Here is a 19,038-nt window from a genome sequence, read left to right on the forward strand (position 1 = left end):
TTACATAGATACCTCTAATCTGGATATTTAATTATAAAATTATACTTTACTTAATTTAGGAATTATCTTTTACTTAATTGGCCCAATAAAATAATAGGCTCAAAAGTCACATTAATAATATTATTAAATTCAAAATAAATGAAGATAATAAAAAAAAAAGGAAAAAGTAAAAAAGAAAAAGAAAAAGCTTTTCACGCTCTCATATCATTAAAAAAAAACTTAAAAGGGCGTTAGTTTGTTCTTAAGGTCCCATTCGGTAACCATTTTGTTTTTTGTTTTTGTTTTTGAAATTAAGTCTATGGACACTATTTTCACTTCCAAATTTTTGTTATCTACTTTTTATAAATTATTTAAAAAATCAAGCTAAATTTTGAGCACTAAAAAAAATAGCTTTCGAAAAGTTATTTTTGTTTTTAGAATTTGACTAAGAATTCAACCATTATACTTAAGAAGATACAAACTATGATAAGAAATATGGATGAAATAGGTTTAATTTTAAAAAACAAAAATAAAAAACCAAATGGTTACCAACGGAGCTTAGATATCATTTACAAAATGTAAATCATATCTAATGCACACCTTATACCTATATAATGCTCTACCTATTTACAAAATGTTGGTGATAAAAAAAAATATTTTTAAATGTTGTTAAACTTCACATTAATCTCAAATATCAATATATTGACAGCATTTTAAATTTTTTCAAATGTATAATTACAACCTAACTAAAATACATTCCGATTTGACTTTTTTTTTTTTTTTTTAATTTTCAACTAATATTAATTATTTATTTTCTTTTATAAAAAATTGCAACTTCAAAGAAGTGAGCTATAATCAAGCTAAAGTGAGCTATAATCAAGCTATGTTACGTCATTTAAATAATTTAATTTCTAGTTTTAGTTATCCCTACAAGTAATTTGAAATTTCGAACTAACTTTCTTTTAAAAGTAATTGTTTCGGTATATCAAATTGTTTTCTTTTTGATCAATTAGAAAAGTTAGTAACAACACGTTATGACAACTAATTTTAATTTTCAACATTTATTTGTTTCTAATCGAAGTAGGTACTTTATTTGTTGGACTGTTTTCAAAGAAAGAAAAATGAGTCTGTGATAGACCGTGATAGTAATTTTAATATCTATAAATAATATAAGTAATAGACTGCGATAGACCGTGATAGTAATATAACAAAATTTTAATGTCTATAAATAATATACTACGATAGGCCGTGATAGACATCTATTAGTGTCAATGATATATGTCTATTGTGGTTTATCACTGATAGATAGTGACATTTTACTATAGTTAAAAATATTTTTAATAATTTTATCATTTAAAATAATTTTCTTTTATTTTTCTCGACACATTTTTTAGAAGAAGTCTTTTCAAATGTTTTAAAAGAGATCCAACTAATATCATAAATAGCTCTAGAAAACAGTTCTCAATATGGAATTGTTCCTCATTTCTCCATACTTTTCAACCTTTTCAACTCTCATTTATTTATTTCTAAAGAACTTTTAGATTTGTAGATTACTCTGCTTTTAATTGCTTTGCTTTCTTATAAAGACATTTAAGAAATTTGATTTGATTTTAGGAAAAATATCTTTTCGATCCCTATTTTTCAGTAATAGGTGCATTTGATCCTCGAATTTTCAAAATTAATCCTTTTGATTCCTAATTTTTGAGAAATAAGTTTAAAATAAAATGTCCTTGGATTAGTTTGTTTCGTTTACTACAGCAATAAAATAATATTTTTATTATTTTAATGCTGATATGGAAATTAGAAAAGATAACAAATGATAAAAATAATAACAAAAAACAAAAACCCTCTTTTTCTCACTTCTCTCATTTCTAGGATAAAAGGTATAGAAATCAAACAATAGTTCTTAATAGCAATATTCTTCAATACCATATTAAATGCTAGGGGATAAGCCTTTCTTGAATATCAAGGATTTTCTATTCTCCCTCAATGTATGAAATCTCTTGTGTTTTTACTAGCTCAATCATGACAGTTCATAACCAATTCATTGAAACTTGATTACATCCAACATGCATCCACATTATCTTAAAAAAGGAAGAAAAAAGTCTAACCAAATTATTTTTTTCCAACATAAGAATAAAAGGACTGAGAATTCATAAGCTCTTTCTCCACAAGGAAAGAGTGATTCAAGTCATCCATTTATAAAGATAGAGAGTATTTTACTTACAAATTAATGTGTGCTTGTGTGTATTGTAATGAATGTAATTGTTTATTTCATACCAAATAGTCCAAATTGAAACAAAAAGAAAGGGGATGAAAGTTTTAAGACTTGAGTAGTCAAAAGTAGCTAGCAAAATATTTCTCCCAACCTCTATCCTCTTCTACATATATATTCAAGTTCAAAATTAACAAAAAAAGGGAACAAATTGTGACACACACTTATCAAGTTTCCACATTCCCACAAGATATATGCAAAACATTTTAGCCCTATTATCTTTAGATGTAGGAAGAAGGTTCATGAACAAAATATAGATTTCTTTGATAGTGTTTAGAATATTTCATTATTATACTAAATTTTTGGAAGGAGCTAATTAATCCAAATATTGTGTGGGCAATTGTTTAATTTAGTAGTTGTTTAATGTAATTTCACTTTGAAAAAGATGTTTCCAAGCTCCATTGATCGAAAAAAGAATCCATGCCCTAGAAGAAATTCATAGCTTCTTATTAAAGAACTCTTGTGTCAAGAATAAAAGTTCCTTTGACCCTCGAACATTTAGAATCTTTTTACCCAGTGAGAGGCTTGTAAAACTCAATTCCTCTGACAAAAAGTTGAATTGAACTAGTGTTGGTGTGGCTTTTGAAACATGCAAAACGACAAGTGTACAGTGTCAAGTTTTAATATAATGATTGAGTTCGAGTATCATCCACAAGATTTGAATCATTAATTTAATTAAGTACCATAATTACTTGTACTTATTTTATCTAGGCAAATTAAACATTTGAAAGTGAGTTATTTAAATTAACACCACTCCTCCTGATTCTAGCTAAGTGAAGACAACATTGGAAGGTGAGTTATTTAATTTCTTTGCTTTCTTAACTTTGTTATTAACTTCCTCTCTTGAGGTCGGTTAATTCTCTTACTTAGAATTAAAACCTAATATTCATGTATGATTGTTAAAGACAAGCATGACGTTACAAATCTAATCTATCTTGTTGTCACTACTAGTAGATCATTCCCATCTATCACTGCAAGAACTTGAGACTCCCTTAAAAGTAATCAACAATAACCATTAGAAAATCCACACTCCCCCACTCACATTGTAATGACCCACATAGTCACTAAGGGTATTTTCATAGTTTTATAATATGATTATGCTTTTGCTAATTTAGATAAACTAGTGTAATAAATTATTTACATTTAGTTTAGGATCATCTAGAAACTTAATTTAAGATAACTGATATTTATTAATCTTAATTAATATAACCTTTTGTTATCAATGTCGATTTCGATATTGTTTGCATATGATTATTAAAATTCTAAAAATTTACCCTAAATATTAGTAACATAGTTATATTTATATTTAGTTATTTGAATAGTAGAAGCGAAGAATGAATACAAATACAAAATTATTTTAACTTGGTAAAAATGTGATCTTAAGTAGATATGGTCTTGTTATTTACAATTTTTGTAGCATGTAACTTTTTTGTCATAAGTTTTCAATTAAATTATTAATAATGTAAAACAAGATAATTAAAGATTTAAAAGTATAAGAGTTCAAATTCATTCATTGGTGCTTGTTTAAAGAAAGCACATAGAAATTAGAAAGAATCTTAGTCATAATTTAAGTTGACTTCAACCAAAGCTGGGTTTGGCCTAGTGCAAACCATTAGATATATCAAAGTCCTATTTGTATTAGAGTAGGGAATATTAGTCATAGCTTGCTTCTCAACTGGTTTTCTAGGAGTCTGCTTGACAGGTAGCTTGAACTGTTGGCTCATAGGAGTGTTCACAACTTTGGCATTGTGAATATGTTTAGGATCTTTTGAGTATACTGACCTTGTGATAGGAAAAGTACTCTCCTACTTATTTGCCTTATGATCTCTATTTATAGGATCTTCTTAGTTGACCATAGATCTTTCATCTCAAACTCAATGACTGACCTTTAATCTCATTCAACATATTTAGATGTTTTCCTGCCAACATGTTATCTACATATAACAATAAATAGATTAGGTTGCCATCAATAAGCTTCATGTAGTAGACACAAGGATCATATAGGCTTCTAACAAAATCTATTTGGCTGATACAATCATCAAACCTTTTATACCAGCATCTGGGTGACTGCTTAAGCCCATGTAGAGACCTTTTCAACTTGGAAACAAGGTCTGTCTTCCCTTGAACTTCAAAACCTTTATGTTGTTTTATAATAGTTCTTCTTCTAAGCTTCCATATAAGAAGGTTGCAGTGACATCCATCAGCTCTAGCTCAAGGTCTTTACAAGCTATAATAGCTAGGAGAACTTTGATTGAGGTGCGCTTTACCATTGGGGATAAAATATCTGTGTAATCAACTCCCTCTTTCTGTTTAAAGCCCTTTGCAACTAGCTTGACATTTTAATTTATTTCTTTTTTGTTTTCTCCTGAGAACTTCTTCTTATAAACCTATTTGCAAGGAATGATGCATTTGTCAAGTGGTTTATCGGTCAATTCCAATGTCTCATTCCTATGTAGTGAATCAATTTCGCTTTTCATAGTTCCAAGTCATTCATTATTCTCATCACTGTTCAAGTCTTCTTCAAAGTTGTTAGGATCTTCATTATCATCTTCTATAGAGTGATTAGAAATGTAATTAACTCTTGCACATCTAGAGGGAGGTCTAGTAGTCCTTCTTTCTCTATCTCTTGGAAGAAGATAATAATCTAGGCTTTCAAGTTGTCTTTCTGGTCTATCTTCAGAGGTGCTAAAAGCATCTGTAGGCTGTATTGGATCATCAGCTGTCACTGAGATCTCAAATCTGGGGTGGACTTCAATGTGTGAGCTAGTAGGATGTTCAAACCAATTCTTTAGGACTGATTGCTTTGTTGTTTAAGAATGCATATAGGACTCATCTTCCTTGAAAATTATGCATTTTACTCCTTCAGGATTCTTTAAGACTAATTGCTTTTACTCCTTCAAGATACCCTATGAACTCGCATTTTAAGGCTCTAGGTTCCACTTTACTTTGTTTAGTATAAACATAGGCAATGCATCCTAAATTTGTTAGGTTTGACAGGTTAAGGGTGTTCCTCTTCTGATCTGTTCAAGAGTTTTCATGTTAATAGAAACACTAGGGCTTCTATTAGTTGTGTAGATTATTGTAGCTAGTGCTTCTGCCCAAAATCTTCAGGAATTTTAGCTTATGATAACATACATCTAACCCTCTCCATCAAAGTTCTATTTATCCTCTCCGCACCTCCATTTTGTTGAGGGGTATAGGCTATTGTTCTATATCTGGAACTTCCCTATGAAGCAATTCTAGCAGGGCCTCATAGATCTCCATGAATATAGTTAAGGATGGATTTTATAGTGTGATCTCCTTTTATGAACTTCATTCTCTTGAACTTTCCATACATACAATGTTCACAAAAACTTAGTACTTTAGTGCCTCTAGTCTGAATCAATCCTTGGTTCATGAGTTCATTCAATCCTCTTTCACTAATGTGTGAAAGCCTTTGATGCCATAGTTCAAGCTCACTATTGTAAACTCCGAACCCTACTTTCCCTACTTAGATATGTTAATGAGTATGTTAATTAAGACTAAGCTTATGAGAGTATCATGTTATAGGGAAAAGACTTGAGAATGCTAAGAAGGAAGAAGGAAACTATTTTAAGTGTTTAATACCAAGGACTCTCAAGTGTAAGTGAGAGTGTGCATGGTTTAAAGAAGGAAATGTTGACTATTTGTTGGTCATGCATTGAGGGTTGTTTCCAAGAATGTGCAGCAGCCAAGTACCTTCATTGAGCTTAGTTGAGTGCAAGTTGAGGGTGGAGGCAAGGATAGGCACGACTACGTGTGGCCAAAGGGAAGGCTATGCGTTGAACATGGGCTATGCGCTAGCCAAGTCTCGCGTTGAGGTAGGTGGGTAAGAACGCGCGCACATGGGCAATGATGTCTTAAGAAATGTGACTTGAAGTAAGGCCATGCGATGATCTTGAGACTAGACGGTGGGTACAAGGGGCGTGCTGAGGCGTGTGTTGGCCGAGTGGTGTATGCATCCAAGTGAAGCTATGCATTGGTAAGAGTTGAGGAGCCATGCATTGGTGATTAGGAGAAGCTTTCAGCTTAATCACCGATTGTAGTGGCCAATTGTCAAGCTTATAAGGTTTAAGTTTGACTTAGTGGGATATGTGGTAGCCTAAGTGTAATTAAGGTCATGCAACTCTTAGTATAAAAGGGAAGCCTTAATTTAGGAACTTGGTTTGGGAAAGTCTCTCATGCTAAAAGAGTGATTTCAAAGCCATATGAAAGCTTGAAGAGTGTAGTTGATGTCTTAGTGCTACCAGAAGGAAATTCTTAAGAATTCGAGTTGAATTCGATGTTTTCCTCAAGTAGGTCAGGCTCTCGGGTGAATTTGGACCAGAGGTGAAGATTGCAGATTTTTGGTCAGACCACAAGGAATTTAGAGCTCAAATTTTAAAGTAAGAAAGTTAAGATATTTTAAAATATGTTTGTAGAAGGAATTCTCCCAAAATAATGTCTGGAAAAATAAGTAAATTGAGGTTTAATTTGAGGATGGATTTTTGGGTTGAAGAAGCAGGTAGTTGCTTAGGATGAGTAATCAAACAGCTTGAACGGCCAGGCAGAGGTGTCGATGCATGCACGTGTGAAGGCAGATGGACGCGAGGCACTGCACGGGTGTGGATGCTCAGTTTCATGCATAGGGTTGCGTGAGTGTGTGCATGAGGCGCTGAGCACAAGGCATTGGGTATGCGTTGAGGCGTGCGACTGCGTTAAGTAGATGTGCGATGGGCTTTGGCAAGGCATGAGCGCATAGGCATGCGTTGATGCATGGTTTGAGCTTGATGGCCGCATAGACTAGCAACATCACCCAAGGTATTTCTCTAAGTGTTGGATGCATGGTGTATGCATTGAGATGGGAAGATGATATTCTAAGTTGAATATTAGGCTTGTTAAGAGGGTTGGGCTCACAAGTGAGCTAGTGGCGTTAACCAAAGTTGTTTGTGAACCTTATGTGGAAGAGCTTTAAAGCATATGTTTTATGTTACTTATGCTTTCAAGTGTTTATGTTTCAATGAGTGAGTTTTTATGATGATTATGATGAACCCGATACTTAAGGAAAATGAGAAGGTATCCAGGCCATAGTACCTAAGGTATGACGGTACTAAGTTAATACCACGTGCACGTAGGTAGAATTGATGTTGGATATATTGAGAGTACTCCATACCAACTAAGGTTTGACGTTGAGAGATTGAGCAAAAGAGTTCTCTCTCAACTAAGGATTATGATGAGTTAGCTCATTCAGAGATTTTACATTTAAAATTTTTAAGTATGAGTTTTCTTGGCAGTTTTTAGTTTTTAGCATGATGATTATGTTTTATTAGTTACTCACTGGACTAGTAGCTCATTCTTTCCAAATGTTTTCCTTTTCTACAGGTAGTGGTCATCTCTCCAAAGGTTAGTTGCCCTACTGCTTTGCCACTCAAGGATTTAAGTAAAGGCTCAAAGGTTGTAAAGAAGTTTTAGGGGGTTACTTTTTATGTTTATAGATATGTGTCGTTCATGTTAGGGACTAGGAAATAGTGATGGGACCCATTGAACTCTGTGACTGTTAATGTGATATAAATATGTTGTTTGTTGAACCCTGGTGTTGTTGATTTTTTTAAAAAATTATATTAGTATGTTGTATGTTGTGTATGTATTTCCAGGGTTTCCTAAGCAGGTTAAAGATGTCAGTTAGGCAGTAACTGCCACAAAGGATTGGTAACTGCTGTCGTCACATTCTCTTCTGGATTAGGAGGGTAATCTGGGAGAGGGTGTGATAACTATTCTTCTCTATTTTTGATAGTAGAGCATACTTAGGTTGATTAACTTTCTTCACAACATATAGACCATCAACTTTCTTCCCAATTAGGACTGTCCTCCCTTGTTTTTCAATTTTCAGAGCACCTCTTTCACCAATTAAGGTACCTCTGATCATCTAGTATTTTCAAGGAAATCAAATTCTATTTGAGCTTTGAAACATGCCTAAAATTCCTCAATCGAACTTCCATGTTGTCTATGAGCCTTAGTAGCATTGAGCCTCTTCCAATGATCTCACACTCATCGTTATTACCCATGTAAACTAAGTCCCCTTCCTCTGATTTCTAATCAATAAACCAACTCTTTTTAGAAGTCATGTGGTAGGTACATCCTAAGTCTAAACCCAATCTCCCTGCTCAGTTTCAAAATCCATAGCTTTCTTGTTTGCAGCAGCAAGTACCTGTTTAGGAGGGGTATTTAAGCTGACAGAAATGAAACACTTCAACCTGGGTACCAATCTGGAAGGTGAATTGGGCAAATATTTAATAAGCATGCAATAAATGATTGATTTTAAATGAAATCAAGTATTGTTAAATCATTCAATATAAATGTTATATTGAGAAAATTAAAAGGACTTAGATAAATTCATAAGACGGGTTTTAACTAAGTACAATAAAATCTTAAAATATATTAGAATACTTTAGTGCGAGAAAATTGGTATATGTGATATATCAAATTTCAACTCTCATATCCCTAAGAGTTTGCACTGTGAGATCCATGCTTGGCATTATGTCGTTTCAGGCGTTGCCTCCTTTCGAAAAATGTTTGCATGGATAAATAAAAAAGTGAATAGGGAAAGTGTTCATATTAATTGGGAGAGGGACGCATGTCAACGGATCCCACGATCTCTTTCATTAGGTTGCACCGTGAGATTCCTATGGTCCACCTACATGTCATCCTAGAGTGACCATCCCTTCGGAGGGCCTGATCATAGTAGCCAGAATAACGCCAACTCCAACAATGGATAGGGTTTCTTAGGTTAATCTTCAACAATTGTCTTTCCTTTCGGTAGCTTGTTAAAGTGTACCTCTGAAATCTGAAAATGGAAGGGTCACACTTATGAGATGAATTAAGCTATTAATGAATCCTCGACTGAAACAACGGTAACTAAAAACTATAAGAATAAGAGTTACTCTTAATATTAGTGATTGGTTGAGGTTGTCTCAATTAAAGGGACGAATAGTTGATCACCCTTCGATGGTTTTTTCTCTAACCCTCTGAAGTATTGTTGCAAAAACTAAAATTAATAGTTTGATTAAGGTTCTACGATTACATGTGTTTTTGCTAAATTGATTGGATAATTATGCAATGGGTTAAGACAAATATAACTAATACGGTCAATTAATTGTTATAAGTTTTAACAAGTCTTCAACAATCATATCTTTGCTTAAAAACGAAAAAATTAACGAGTAAAGATTATGCGACGTGAAAATCTAACCTGAATACGATTATGGTTATTAATGATCTGTGGTTCGTCTTGACGGAGGAATGTCCTCTAGTCCCCACTCGAAATGCATACCAAGCGTTGAAAGATGCTTATGACTGTTGAACGAAGGCCATTGACAAGGCTCGAGTCTACATTTTGGCAAGTCTATCTAACGTTCTTACCAAGAAGCATGAGGCCATGGTGTCTGTGCTTCAGATCATGGAGTCCTTCCAAGAGATATTTGGACAACTGTCCATTCAGATCCGACACGAGGCCCTTAAGTACATTTACAATGTGCACATGAAGGAAAGCTAATCAGTAAGAGAACATGTTCTCGACCTGATGGTCTAATTTAATGTCACCAAAATGAACGGTGCAGTTGTCGATGAGCAGAGTCTGGTGTCCTTTATTTTAGAATCTCTACTGAAGAGATTTCTTTAATTCTGCAGTAATGCGGTTATGAACAAAGTGTGGTACACTCTGACTACCCTTCTTAATGAGTTATAGACTTTTCGGTACCTTATGAAAGGTAAGGGACTAGTAGAAAGAAAGGAAAATATTGCCCATTCCAAAAAGTTCCATAAGAACTAAGTTTGTATCTTCATCCTCTAGTTCTAAGAAAATCCAGAAGAATAAAGGAGGGAAGGGGAAAGCTCTAGCTATTGGGAAGGGTAAGGGCAAGGATAAGGCTGACAAGGGAAAATGCTTCCACTACAATGTGGATGGTCACTAGAAACGCAATTGTCTCAAGTACCTTGCTGAGAAGAAGAAAGAGAAGAAAGGTAAATATAATTTACTAGTTCTGGAAACTTGTATAGTGGAAAATGACCATGATGTTTGGATATTTGATTTAGGAGCCACTAATCACGTTTGTTATTTTTTTTATAGGAATTAGTTCCTTTCGGCAGCCGAAGAGAGTGACATGACGCTCAAGGTTGGAACGGGAGACGCCATTTCAACTCGTGCAGTGGGAGCTGCTAAGTTGTTTTTTGGAAGTAGATTTTTGTTTTTAGAAAACTTATACATTGTACCAAAAATGAGGAGGAACCTTGTTTCTACTTCCTGTTTAATTAAACAATCATACTCTGTTTCTTTTTCTTCTAATGAAGCGTTCAATATAAAAAAATTTGTGGTTATTTATTCAGCTAAATAGAAGATAACTTATATGTATTAAGACCAACTGAATCAAAAGAAGTTTTAAATCATGAGATGTTTAAAACTTCAAATACTCAAACAAAAAAGCGAAGAATTTCTCCAAGTAACAATGATATGTATCTTTGGCATTTGAGATTAGGTCACGTAAATCTTGATAGGATCGGGAGATTGGTAAAGAATGGACTTCTAAGTAAATTAAAAGATGATTCATTACCTCCATGTGAATCATGTCTCGAAGGAAAAATGACTAAAAGACTTTTTTATTGGAAAAGGTTATAGAGCCAAAGAGCCCTTAGAGCTCATATATTCGGATCTTTGTGGTCCAATGAATGTAAAGGCTAGAGAAAGGTATGGATACTTCATTTCTTTCATAGATGATTATTCGAGGTATGGTTACTTATATCTAATGGAACATAAGTCTGAATCCTTTGAGTTCAAAGCGTATAAGGCTAAAGACGAAAACCTATTAGGTAAAATAATTAAAACACTTTGATCTTATTAGGGTGAAAAGTACATGGATTTAGAATTCTAGGACTACATGATAGAACATGGAATTCAATCCCAACTTTCGACACCCAGTACACCTCAAGAACGATGTATCAGAAAGGAAAAGTAGAACCTTATTAGATATGGTTCGTTCTATGATGAGCTATATCTGAAGGCATATAGGGATTAATGCTCAAGATAAAGCCTAAAGGGTCTATAGTATAGGGATAAGGCTGGGTACCTTATCTTGGTGACATTATGATACGAGCCACTTTGTATTTGATACAAACACAATGATCCAATGTGTTCATGAAGGTGACATGTGAGTGGAGGTATACATATTGCCAATGACAAGGCCCCAGTCTACATCTTGGTAAGTCTGTCTGACGTTCTTACTAAGAAGCATGAGCCATGATGTCTGCGCATCAGATCATGGAGTCCCTCCAAGAGATGTTTGGACAACCGTCCATTTAAATTCGGCACGAGGCCCTCAAGTACATTTACAATGTTCGCATGAAGGAAAGCCAATCAGTAAGAGAACATGTTCTCGACCTGATGGTCCAATTCAATGGTACCAAAATGAACAATGCGGTCGTCGACGAGCAGAGTCAGGTACCCTTTATTTTAGAATCTCTACTGAAGAGTTTTCTTCAATTCTGCAACAATGTTGTTATGAACAAAATACAGTACACTCTGACAACTCTTCTTAATGAGTTATAGACTTTTCAATCCCTTATGAAAGGTAAGGGACTAGTAGAAAGAGAGGCAAACGTTGCCCATTTCAAAAAGTTTCTTAAGGGTTCATCCTCAGGAACTAAGTTTGTTCCTTCATACTCTGATTCTAAGAAAATCCAAAAAAAGAAAGGAGGGAAGGGGAAGACTCCCGTTACTGGAAAGGGCAAGGGCAAGGCTAAGGCTAACAAGGGCAAATGCTTCCGCTGCAATATGGGTGGTCACTGGAAATGCAATTGCCCCAAGTACCTTGCTGAGAAGAAAAAAGAGAAGGAAGGTAAATATAATTTACTAATCCTGGAAACTTGTTTAGTAGAAAATGACTATGATGCCTAGATAGTAGTTCAGAAGCTAGTATATGGATACTTTATTTCTTTCATAGATGATTATTCGAGGTATGGTTAATTATATCTAATGGAACATAAGTCTGAAGCGTTTGAGTTCAAATTGTATAAGGCTGAAGTTGAAAACTTATTAGGTAAAACAATTAAAACACTTTGATCTGATCGGGGTGGAAAGTACATGGATTTAGAATTACAGGACTATAAGATAGAACATAGAATTCAATTCCAACTTTTAGCACCTGGTACACCTCAGCAAAACGGTGTATCAGAAAGAAGAAATAAAACCTTATTAGATATGGTTCGTTCGATGATGAGCTATGCTCGATTGCCTAACCCGTTTTTGGGGTATGCAGTAGAGATTGTAGTTTACATCTTGAACAATGTTCCCTCAAAGAATGTTTCTGAAACACCTTTTGAGTTATAGAGGGGGCATGAACTGATTTTACGTTACTTTAGAATCTATAGTTGTCCTGCACATGTGTTAGTGAAAAATCCTAAGAAGTTGGATCATTCAAGATTATGCCAATTTGTTGGTTACCCTTAGGAAACGAGCGGTGGCATGTTCTATGTGAAAGAACTCTTATTCAAGAGTACCTAGAGCGGAAGTAGATCTTTCCAATTCATTGTGACAGAATTACCGCATATACATTCAAACATACTTTCCTAATGCTAAAGGGATCAAGCAATCATACCAGATGAAGATTTCTTCTTCACAGTGAGTCTGAAGCCCAACCATCTACCTCGAACAGTCACCACTCGAACAAAAGGAAACGGAGAAGACAATACCACTCAGAGCCCTCAATATTCTTGGAGTGAGAATCCAAAGTGTGGGCTTTGTTCGGATTTGGCAGAGGAAAGAAGGAAGAGCGACCGTACACAACGATCAAGCAAGTGGGAGATGCGGTTGTCTATCGCATAGACAATATGCTTGATCGTTTAGGTAAAGTATACAATTGTGTAGTAAAAGTAAGCGATCATTTATACGATCATATAGGAAAAAGTAAACGATCGTCTAAACAATCGTGTAGGAAAAGGGTGAGTGATCGTCTGAACGATCGCGTAGGAAAAATTAAGTGATCGTCTATACGATCGTTTAGTAAATATCAAGAGCTAAACGATCGCTTAGAAAAGTATAGAATTTTGTGTGGGATGCGTTGGAAGGGACCAATGCGTTGGATGATGGATGCATTGGATGTGTTGGATGCGTTGGATGTGTTGGTAAAGGAAAAGAAATGGAAGTGAGGCATTGGGATGGCACGAGGGTTGAAAGGTGGCATGCGTCGAGCAGCCTCGGCCGCCATGCAATGCGTCGAGCAGCCTTGGCCAGTGCCCTTGTGATGCATCGAGCAGCCTCGGCCAGACGCCCCTGCCATGCATCGAACGGCCATGCGTTGAGCGCCCTGTCGAGCGGCCACGCCCATGCGATGAGCACCCTGTTGAGCAGCTATGTCGTGCGTCGAGGTGCCCTGCCATACAGCCAAGCGCGCAGCCCATGCCATACGCCCATGCAACCGAGCGAGTGAGCGATGGCCAGCATACGCCACACGCTCACGTGTCGAAGCAGCACGCCTATGCGTTGAAGCACCCGGCTAAGCATGCCCATGCGTCGAGCGGCCAGCCCATGCAGCATGCCTATGCGTTGGTGGCCAGCACCATGCGCCCATGTCAAGCAAGGCGTGCGAGTGAGCCATGCGTCGAGGATGAATGATCATCCTATGCGTTGGTGATGGTTAGCTCCTTGCGATGGCTAAGTTGAATTGTAATGATAGTGAATTGGCTTGCTATGCGTTGAGTAGAGGCTATGCGTTGTTTATGGACTAGGCATTGAACATCTAAGAGTTGGACGCATACAAGGGTGAGGTCACATAGAAAACATCATCAAAACCATGTGTCTTCTTGGGAGGTCATCAGCCAAAGATTTTACCCACCCAATAGTGAAATCCTGCAAATAAAGCAAAAACGGCTCCCATAGAAAGTACATAACGGAAATGTGCAACCACATAATAAGTATCGTGTAGAGCAATGTCTAGAAAAGAGATGCTTCTTTCTCATGTTCATTGACGGAAGTCTTTGAGGTGGTGGCATCTGATTGGAAGCTCATGTGTTGGCTACACAGGAGGAAGACGCTTAGCTTATGATGATTACAACATTGCGTTGATGGGGTGAGAAGGAGACACTTGGCCATGTAGCCAAGTAGGTGGTGTCAACTCTGGAGAAGGTTTGGACACCTATAAATAGAGCCAAAAGACTTCATTTTTAGATCACAATTCAGAAATACTATAAAAAGAGTGGGAAAGTTGAGCAAACCATGCCTTGGAGCCAAATCCATGCGTTAGTCATAGAGGACGCATTGGATAGTGAGGTCTGAAGAGAATGCATCAAATTAGGACGAGAAGTTCTCCCAATTTACTCGTGCGTTTGGAGTGATTCCAAAGCCATCTGAAAGCTCTGAAAGTCTAGTTTTCAGGGTAGGGCTGTCGGAAAAAATCTAAAAGGGATCAAACTGGAAAATGAGAAGAAGAAAGAAGGGTGAGGCTATTGGATCAGTTTGGGCTAGTCTTGAAGATTTTGTGATTCCGGCCAAACCACGAAGATTTCTGAGCTCAAATTTTAGGGTAAGATTTCTAAGACATTTTAGAATATGTTTGTAGAAGAAAGTATCTCAAAATAAGATTTATAACTATGAGTAATTTGAGCGGTAATTTGAATCTGAATTCTAGGGGTGAAAAGAGAGCCCGAGGTAGAAAAGGGAGCTACTAGAGTGAAAAACTCCTAAGCAATCAAGGTGAGTGGCTAAAATTTTTTGACTAAAACATTTGCATAAAATATTTTATTACAACGTGTTATAGAAAGCATGTTTTAAAGAAGATTATTCTCGTGCCAGCTAGTTTTACAAAGTGAATTCCAAGCAAACCATGAGTTATGTTTTAAACGCATGCATGTGTGAGAAATTGTTGAGAAGCGATTTATATGTGTTAAATATACTCAGCATGCGTTAGTACCTTTAATGCCATGTTTTTATATGTATTATACTTTACATGCTTTAAAGAGAAAGTTATTTATGACTAGTTTTACTTAAAATGCGATACCGAAGGACATTTGAGAAGGTATCTGCCAACTAGATACTGAAGAACATTTGAGAAGGTATCTATTGGTACTGAAGAACGTTTGAGAAGGTACCAAACCAACCAGATATTGAAGGACGTTGAGAAGGTATCTGAGCAGAAGTACCTAAGGTATGACGGTACTTAGTATGGCCACGTGCACGTAGGTAGAGTCAGAGATTGAGCAAAAGGGTTCTCTCTTGCCTAGTAGCTGGTGTTGGGATTGTTTTTACCCACAGTAGGGTTATCCTCAACTGAGAAAGAGTTTTACTGTTTTATGATTAAAACAACTTTATATGTTCATGCTTGGAAAATGTTTATACTACAGTATTGTAGAAGCTTATATTTCAGTTAAACTCTTTATTGAGATTTTGCATGAGAATCAATTATCTTTCTTAAGTCACTCACTGAGCGCAAGATCACCCCGTTTTCAAATGTTTTCTTTTTCCTCCCACAGGTAGTGGTCAAATCCTCTAAAGATAGCTCTGCATTTGCTCTGCCACTAAAGGAATAAGAGATTTGTAACCCATCGGTTTAGGTGATTACTGTTAATATTGTACACATGTTACTGTTGTTCATATAGGGATTAGGGTTTTTGGGTTTTGGGACTTGTGAATCTAGTGTTGTAATGACTCTAAATATGTTATGTTTATAAATAAATAAATTTTGGCCTAAAGACATTCCGTTGTATATAAGTCATATTTTGGTATCAGAGTTATTCTGCAAGAGTTATTAGGCAGTAAGTATCAGCCAAAGGGTTGATAACTGCTGCAATCACGCCCTTCTCTAGGCTAAGAGGGTGGTCCGGGGCAGGGTGTGACAGACAGGTGGCGGGTTAGCAGGCGCATTCCCTTTTCCATTACCATCCTTCTTCTTCTTCCCCTTTCCAGAGTTAGAAGTGGAAGGTGCAGACTTTGTTCCTGAGGTCGAACCTCAATAGAACTTTTTAGAGGATGAGACAACATTTACCTCATCTCCCTTTTTCTCCTTACTTTTCAGAAAGTATTGTAAGTCTGCAACTCATTGAGGAGAGTGGTAAGGGAGTATTCCACTTTGTTAAGAATTGTATTGCTAAAAAAATGGAGGAAGCTCTCTAGCAATGAATGCAGGATAATGCTAACCTAACTACCCTCATCGATTTTAGACCCATTCATCTCCGCCACGTTAAAGTGGACCATCATATTCAGCATGTGTTCACGAACAGAGGTGCCTTCCTCCATTTTGGAGCTGAAGATGTGTTTCAGATCTTCATGCTTGAGCTGTCCAGACGGATGTCCAAACATTCCCCATAGGGATTCCATGCTCTCACGAGTTAAGACCTTGGATTTGTGTTTCTTGGCCAACACGTCACTAAGACTGGCCAGAATAGGCTCGGGCCTTCTCATTTGCCCGTGTTCAATGCTCGTATGCTGCCCGAAACATTTTGAGTAGCGTCTTGAGGTGGAATAGGAGGACATTCCTCCGTACGGAAAAACTTCAGATCCTCGATGATGAGTATCGTCGTGAGCATATGTTTCCAACTTGAATAGTTTTGGCCATACAGTTTTTCGATGCTAAGCAAATTAATAGTGGCTGATACCATCAAAAAACCGCTGCTGAAAAAAAATGAATAACCTTTTATAAGACCTTGCAAAAAACCACATTTTAATTAACCAATTAATTTTTAGCAAAACAGATTCCAAGTACCCTAGGTGAAAAGACTTCTATTTTGCAATGATGCCCCAGTGAGGTAGAACAAACGTCACCAGTAGGGTGATCGGATGGCCGTTCACTGGGATGAGACAATCTCAACCATTAGACAGAACCAACTCTTGGAACTAAACCTAATAGCCATTATTTGTTCGATCTAGAATAGTTAACCCTTAACAGTCTTGCGTAAGTGTAACCCCTCATTTTCGGCCCCAGAGTCTCGCCCTAAGGCGCTCACCATAGGGAAAAGATAGATTAGGACAAGAGACTAAGTAACCTTATCCTTTTACAGGAGATCAAATAAAGAAACACACAAAACAACTATCCTATAGGGGGACACACCCAGGGTGCCATGAGGTGATGCGCAGAAACTTTATTCAATCTCTTCATCCACCTTGATATTGACCTACCCAAACACCATCTGTTGGGGGGATACGCCAAAAGTGCCTCGAGGCCGAAGGTAGATCTCACGGTGTGGACAATGAGGGAGAAACGTGAGAGGCGAAAATGAGGCATCAAATGCCCTAAGAACCTCCCACTGAATGTTCTACCTAGGGGTTTATTAACCTAGACAATCCGGCTAATGATTATGATCTAAGTCATTTATAAAGTTTTTTCAAAAACAACTTTTTTCTTTGACATTAAAAAATAATAAGTAGTCACATTAAACTCTTTAATGGAGTGGCCTTAGTTTGCATGCATGCATCAAATCTATCTAAATTACCTTTCCAGGTAGGTTCCCAGGTAGGGGTGTTCCATTGCCGTCATCTTAAATACTCCAGCCTAGATAGAACCCGCCTTCGACAAAAGGTCTATCATACAAATTATTTTAGTCCTAATTTCATTTTATAACCATTTATAAAATAAACAACCAAAACACTCATCCCACATAACGAAGTATTTATAACACTTATAAATATAACGTTAAAAAAATAAAGCATACATAAATATAACCCTTATATTATATGATGCATGAGCATGCATTTATGTAAATTAAAACATACTTCTCTAAATTATAACACTTATAATAAAGAGAATGTGCATGACCTAAGGTGGGATTTATTTATATGTGCATACCATATGACATATTAAAAAAATATATCACATGAATAAATAAAGGATTAATGGACCGGGATGAGCCTTTACAAAATCCGAATGAAACAACCCTATCTATTACATTTTTCATCGAGCAAATCGGTTCACAAGAAAACCAGGTCTTGAATCGCCAGGAGGACTCCATCGTGTAGTAAATGCTGTAGGTAAACGATCGTCCAGCGCGAACTAGACGATAAGAGCAAAATTAAACGATCGCATAGACGACAACGAGGCAACGAAGCCTAATCGTCTATGCGATCGCTCAACGCGGCGACAAGTTAATGATTTACCTTGCGTTACTAAGCAATCGTTTAGTCAGTTACTAACCAATGAAGCTTGTTGACCAAAACGATCGTCTAGTGCGATCACTTAAAGCGACGTCAGGTAAACGAATTACCTTGCGTTATTAAGCAATTGTTTAGTTAGTTACTAAGCGATGAAGTTTGCTGACCAAAACGATCGTCTATGCGATCACTTAAAGTGGTGTCAGGTAAATGATTTACTTTGCATTACTAAACGATCATTTAGTCAGATACTAAGCGATGAAGCTTGTTGCCCTAAACGATCGTCTACTGCGGTCACTTAACGCGACGACAGGTAAACGATTTACCTTGCGTTACTAAGCGATGAAGCTTGCTGACCAAAACGATCGTCTATGCGATCATTTAACGGGACGTCAGGTAAACGATTTACCTTGCATTACTAAGTGATCATTTAGTCAGTTACTAAATGATGAAGCTTGCTAACTAAAACAATCGTCTAGTGCATGCGTGTGTTAAGCGATGCACGAGCATCACATCGTCTACACAACTCGATACTCGGTGATCGCATAATCGATCTTCGACACGATGCGATCAACCTTTGATCACATACCCGATCGTCTACACAATGCGATCTTCAACGATTACATACCCCATCGACTGTACGATGCGATCAACACTTGATCGT

This window comes from Benincasa hispida, chromosome 2, assembly GCF_027475165.1.
Source record: "Benincasa hispida cultivar pf3 chromosome 2, pf3_genome.v1.1, whole genome shotgun sequence".
NCBI lineage: Eukaryota > Viridiplantae > Streptophyta > Magnoliopsida > Cucurbitales > Cucurbitaceae > Benincasa > Benincasa hispida.